Source organism: Lepeophtheirus salmonis, chromosome 6 (genome assembly GCF_016086655.4).
Source record: "Lepeophtheirus salmonis chromosome 6, UVic_Lsal_1.4, whole genome shotgun sequence".
NCBI lineage: Eukaryota > Metazoa > Arthropoda > Copepoda > Siphonostomatoida > Caligidae > Lepeophtheirus > Lepeophtheirus salmonis.
This window is the reverse complement of record NC_052136.2, coordinates 6,684,544-6,691,205: the sequence shown is the minus strand read 5'-3', so window position 1 is coordinate 6,691,205 and position 6,662 is coordinate 6,684,544. Positions and strand designations below refer to the sequence as shown.

The 6,662-nt window shown below is 30.1% G+C and overlaps 1 protein-coding gene across 4 annotated transcripts in view; it reads left to right on the top strand.

Moving 5' to 3' along the window:
- Nucleotides 1-2,713: 2,713 nt before the first annotated feature.
- Nucleotides 2,714-6,662, top strand: part of LOC121120740 (FMRFamide receptor) — a 30,108-nt gene continuing 26,159 nt past the window's right edge. For 2 of the 4 annotated variants that reach the window (XR_011780687.1, XM_071889274.1), the window contains exon 1: nucleotides 2,716-2,788. The gene's annotated coding sequence lies outside the window, so the exon portion shown is untranslated. Of the gene's footprint in view, nucleotides 2,789-2,866; nucleotides 2,905-6,662 lie in introns of all 4 variants that reach the window. The other 2 variants (XM_040715595.2, XR_011780686.1) reach the window with 2 other exon arrangements.

Below are 6,662 nucleotides of genomic sequence, written 5' to 3'. Positions count from 1 at the left end.
GAAACAAACGCATCCAGAAAATTAAAAGATTTGTTCCCAAAAGATCGATCAAGTATCTTAATCAAGAAAATTGTTGACGAGGGGCAAACTATAACTGGCCGACAGGGAATTTTGAAACTCTTACATAGGGGCTTCCAAAAGCTTGTTGGGGGTTGAAAGACCTAACTCCCCCCATCCTAAGTTAGGAAAAAATTCAATCTTCGCAAAAAAGGTGATATCCAAATACATCAAAAAACATTTTAAGGATGGAAAAGCTTCTGGTCCAGATAGCATTGGTGGGCAGATTTTCACCCAATGCGTGGATGAGGTTGTTCCCTATTTAGTTAAACTAGGGAAGTCTTTGGAAATTTGTGGGAAGCTTCCATAATCCATAAAAGTGGCCGGATAGTACTGATCCCTAAAAAAAGGGTGGCTACCGATATCAACAATTAGATATAGATCCCAATCATGGTGCTCAATGAGAGCTATCGCATTCTGTCGGTTGTTCTTGCAAGTAAATAGAACCAATTTTGAACTCCAAGTTGGTAAAGAACCAAAATGCTTCCTAAAGGGGAGAAATATTTTAGATGTTTCAAGAAATGTGTGCTGTTGAATTTGTACGCAAAAAGGGAACTTTTGGTGCAATTATAGCTGTGGACTTCAGCAAAGCATTTGATTTTGTCATACACAGTCATATATTTAAAGCGGTTAAAAGACTTCTTTCAAAGGAATACTTAAATCCCATCAGAACTCTTCTCTTCAATGGAACGTCCACAATCTCGATGGGTGATGGAGAAAGTGACCCAATTACTTTAAGAAAAAGTTGCCGTCAAGGTTGTCATTCAGCCATCCTATTATTTGTTGCTATTATTCTTTGAAGATCAAATATAAAAAAGACGTATTTCTTCCTATTGCTAAATGGAGCCCAAGTAAGGATATAAAAATTGCCAGCTGTTCAATTAAGGACACTATTATTCAAACTGGGCATTCCTAAAAAAGTAATGGGGTTTTTTCTTTTACCAATAGATAAATTTTAATCTTCAAAAAAGGATTGACCTTTTATAGTTTCCTAATTGTTCCTAATATATTATATAAAACAACAGCTATTCCCTGGCTCAATGAGAAGGCAATTGAAGGAGAAAATTGTTGGTTCAAGAACTTATTTCACTGGAGCTACATACCAGTTCTGAAAAGATCTAAAAATAAACTAGGAGGTGGGTTGGCCTTGCGGTGGAGAATTATACCAAAAATATAAAAAAAATATTATTGATCTATCCAAGAATGCAGAGACTGAATGGCGTTCGTCCATTTCCTCTACCCCGATCTATAATTGGTTGATCATATGCACTGAATTGAGTAATAACATGATTTTAATACATTTCCAAACCATAGCAACTACCCAGAGAATTATTTGGAGAGGTACTCCGAATTTTATATCTTACTCAACCATCGACATTGTCCGTTGGAATTGTAAGGAAAAAGCTTTTCTTTAACAATAAATTAGACCCACTATAGCTAGAATTAAAAGCTTAATCAAGAATTACAATTCACGATATTCTCAATGGCTCAGTTTTTAATTACGTAAAATCTATTTTCCCACTTAAAAGAGCAGCATTAAATCATTTGTCACCTATATTGTCGCACTTGGTAATGATTTTTTCGTCTCAAACAGAAGCGGAAGATACAAGAATATGTGAATTCTTGAGTTACTAGATTTACCTTGGGAATGAACAAACAGAATTATGGTCTCTATCTCGAACATAAAGGATGGGGGGAAAAATTACCATCCAACTTTAAATTTGATCTGGCTACATTATTTTAAGGCTCCCTCTAAGGATTGTGGTAAAATAGTTGGCTGGCTCTCAACATTGTAAGAGAGTTTATCACACTGAATGTTCCAAAGATTACAGATAAATTTGTGAGCTCATTATTGTTATTTGAACTCCGTTCAAAAAGTTGTAATACTAAAAATCAAGTATTTGAAGATGCTATTTCAAGCTGCAAAAGCTGTATTGTAGAAAAAAATAACTATTGCAGAGCACATCAGAGTAGAAAATCTTAGAAAAATCAGGATTGAAGCTACAGTAAGATGTTCATCATTTTTAATCATGATTCCTAATATTAGTTTAACTTCATGGAGCTATGCTGGAGATTTAATAAGATATTATCCCTCTTTGCAATTCTAGAAAGTTTCAAAAATGAATCCATTTCTCATATTTAGTTTATTTTTATTTTTCCAATACTTTGTAGTACCCTAATAAATTTTACATTTTGTTCCTATTCATTTTAAAAGCCCTGCATTTGAAGTCATCTTTTTCAATTATTTCAAAAAAGAGCAATTTTATTTATCATTATTTGTCTCAAATGTTATAATATTTTTCATGTGGATAACTTTTTTTTTTTTTGAGGCCAAACTATAGACTAAAATGTTTATTTATACAAGTATGTTATGTATGTAATCTCTTTAGAATGAATAAATTAAAAAAGCAAAAAAACATTTTGGCATATTGTTTTCAAATAACAAAAGGTTTTATTTGAAAATGGATGTGCATATATATTTTAAGTATCATTATGTTATCAAGTGTTTATTTAGCCTAACACAAATTTCGTTAAGTAATCTACATATATACGATTTTAAAGAGATGTAGCGCTTTCAGAGAGACAAACCAACGCAGTAGTAAATTATTTATTCTCCGTAAAAAATTAGGAGAAAGAAAGAAAAAAAAAACATATCGTAGTCACATTAAAGAAGTTAAAAAGGGCAGAGGAATTATTCTAGTTTGGGTTTTTCAACAGGACGCTTCTTAGGGTATGTTTTAGTAACATTTATGAGTGTTTTGTAGTAAAGTATCTGAAAAGAGAATATATACTTTTTACCATATCTTAGCATTAGAGGGAGGAAACATAGGCGGAGATATATCACAGGTACTGTTTGTAAAATTATTTCTATTATGATTTGATTTTTTTTAATATATTTTTTTAATTAAATGGAAGTTTGATACTATAACAAAATGTGAATTTTATTTTTGTAAAATTTTCATTGTTTCATTCCTTATACTAAATAAATGTAATATGTCATAATTAATTATGAATTCAGAGCCTTTTTAATTTTTGTATCAGCTCCATATATTATCTATTTATTTAGAAATGTTTAGCTCATAAACCAATATATTATTTATTCAGAAAATAAATAATAACAACTATTCGTTAGGTGTTATTATTAGTGTCAGATATTCAACTTTAACTTAAGCGTTATACACACCTATTAAACTAATTTATTTTCCGGGTATTATATCATACAAAATATGGGGGTTTTTTTTATAAATTTATTGAGGAATTAGAGGTAAAAACCGGCATTGTTATTAGGCGTCAAGGAAAAAAAGACTTTACTTAATAATATAGAAGATAATTCCTCAAGAAATCCTTCGTGTCACTCCTCGTTTCTCATGAGCCCACTTACACATACTTACTCAATACTTAGATGTTCTCCTTTAGAGATAAAAATAATAATAATAACGACTTCATATTTTTTAATTTGACGTGATGAGCCAGAGACTATTAATTTAGTCAACAGATTAAAGTACTCCCTGGTTGAGCTTTGACTCCACACCACACTCATTACTACCCTCATCTAGGGTAAAATTCTTTATTTTTATTAAATGGACTTCCCTTTTCTTTTTAATTGAATTTTAGTAACGCATATTCGTTGTTAAAAATGAGTTTTCTACTCATATTTTATACATTATAGAGTTGTATAAAATATGACTCAACCTAAATGTCAATTTAGGGGATTTAATTCATTTTGACGTACCATTTTTATACAAACTCTTTTTTTCTTTTTCATCTTATTTTATAGTCCCTTTGTTGACGCCTTATACATTTTTGATCTTATACAATATTTGGATAGTTATGTATTAAAAAAATATTTTATGAAAATTCATAACAATAAATAATGGTCCTCCTAATTCGCACTAACATGAAAGATTTTAATGAGTTTTTTTTTGTTTTGTTTTTTGTAATTTTTGATCTCTCTTCTCTTACCTCAAAGGTATTATAGTTTCAAACACAGATTTTGAACTATTTATTGTGAAGTCGTGAATATGTTTCTCCTATTAAATAAAGAATAAGCCAACATATGCTATTGCTAACCATCATATAATTTGAAATCTTTTAGACTCAACCAACGAAGTTGAACAGAAGTTATGTTTTCGCCTCTTTTTATTAATTTGCTTGTCTATAGGAATAATGAAAAAGTTCATGATCGATTTTGATGGAAGTCATATAAGACGAGCAAGGAATATATTTTTATTATATTACATCTAAATTTATAAAATAGGTTGACAAAATTGATATATTTATTTACATAGCCCTGAAATATATATTATTAATAAATTTATTATGAAGGAAAAAATACCATTTTCAACTTGAAACAAGGACAATTTGAGTTCTAAACAGGACAAATACGTTTTAAAAATTGTAAAAAGTAGGCCTTGGGGTTAGCTTAAAAATTCCTTATAAAAAATACAATTTATCGTCTGAAATACAGAGGACAGATCAAATCATTTTTACCTGAAAATTCAATTTTGTTATAATGTCAGATTAAAGCCATTTTTCATCTTTCAAAATTCAATATCAATTATAGATTTTTTAATCAATGCAATGAGATAAATTGTTTAGAGTCAAAGACTTCCTATATCAACCATTATTATTTATACAAAAGTGCATATTACAATTTATGAAAATATTTTAAAACGAAATAATTGAAATATTTTTAATAATTTCCTGTCAAAAGTACTTAAATATTCATAAATACTAATTTCTAAACAAAGTATCAGTACTCGTGTTTAATGAATACTTAAATATAAGTATAATCATTAAATTATATGACTTCAAGACACTTGAGTACAAGTACCAATATATTCAAAAGTATAAAAAGTATTTAATTTTATATTGATGCTTCTAGTTTTATGTTGCTAAAATATCTAGGGTTTTTGATTTTTTTTAAACATTGATGATGAGGTGGCCAAACACCTCAGATAATTACAAAAAAATCACACACTAAACAATTCAAAACATAATAATCAATCCATTGTTCTCCCTCAATGGAAGTATTCATACCTTTTTAAAATAGTCATACATCTAGTTTAATCTGATAGTTTGTATGTGAAAATATCAATAGTAAGATCCCAGAAATCAACACCCATCCTAGCTTTTTTTAATGAAAAATCACGATATTTAGCGTGAGATTGTTGTCAATTTTTCTCTAAGAATTGGTTCTCCATATTCCAATTTATTTCCAATAAGAGCTTTGGCCCTTAAAAGAGCCCGATTTTCATAGCTTTTTCGTCTTTGCTTTGTCGACAAGCCGAACAAAATAGTTGCTTTTAAGGTATTAACGCTTCTCCCCTCTACATTAAGAGAAACAAATTCAAGTAAAAAGAAACCAAAAGACACTCGACAAAAGTATACAAAATATTGTTGAAAAACTTTTCATAATATTTATAGGGATCGTAGAAAATAATACAGTCTTTCAAAATCTGGAACTTTGACGTAATTTTTTTGCTTCGTCAACTCCAAACAAAGAATTCCCTATTTTGTTTGCCCAAAACTCCGGCAGTTATAATTTTCTTATGAACTGTTGATATATCTTGTTGTATACATCAGCACATGAAGGCTAAATTCTCATCTTTAAGTGCCAAGGCCCTTTATGTAAATGATGTATTGCAAATTTTGTAAAGAAAAACAGGTAGATTGTGGTGGGCTCAGGTCATGAAAAGTAATTATATTTCTTCCATTACAAATCCGTAGGATTCTTTATCCTATTGAAAATATATTTTCCATACATTTTGTCTCACGATATCCACTGTTGATGTAGAATCTAAGACAAGATCCCCGTGCCATATAATTCTTTCTATAGCTTGTCAAGTCTGAAATATAGACTCAAAAAAACTGTTTGATAGTCAGAGCTGAGCATAATCAAAGAATATAAACTATAATTACAAACAGTCAATCTCCATTCAAGGTCTGGTTTATTAGACATAGCAATTAAAATTTATAAATTTTTATATTGGGTAAAACTCTGTTCAGGAGTATCAATCCCCCACCAAAAGGCTTTCTGAGTCTTTTAAGAGCCGGAATATAGGTCTTGCTAAAGAGGCACAAAAGCCATTTTCTAACCTCTGTGATTGCCAAATGTGTCAATAATTGTAGAGCTGATGCCTTATATAAAACTAAAGGATTGATAAATGGTTTATACGGGTCAAAACGTTCCTGGAGATTCAAAACTCAACAAAAATATATTTTTTTATATATTAAAGCCTAAGTGTAGCCCTGTTTTAATATTATACACGAACTCAAGAAAATCTATGGATAGAGGAAGGGACATCTTTTTTTACTCAAGACCAATGGAAGTGAAAAGGAGAAGTTCAGCTGTTGATTTTTATACTATTTTACTTCTAAAAATCACTTCATCCTAGTATTTTCCTAATTTTTACTCAGATCTCAGAGGTATCATGACTTGAGCTCATATCGGACTCGGAGCACTGGGAATTGGACTCTAAAAAAGTATGTGCTATACCCGTGCCATGGCATGGATGATGTATTGTGTGCATGGCAAGAGGTCGATTCGTGGGTAAATAGATCTTTGTATGTATATTAAGTGAATAAGGATATAATTACCATCT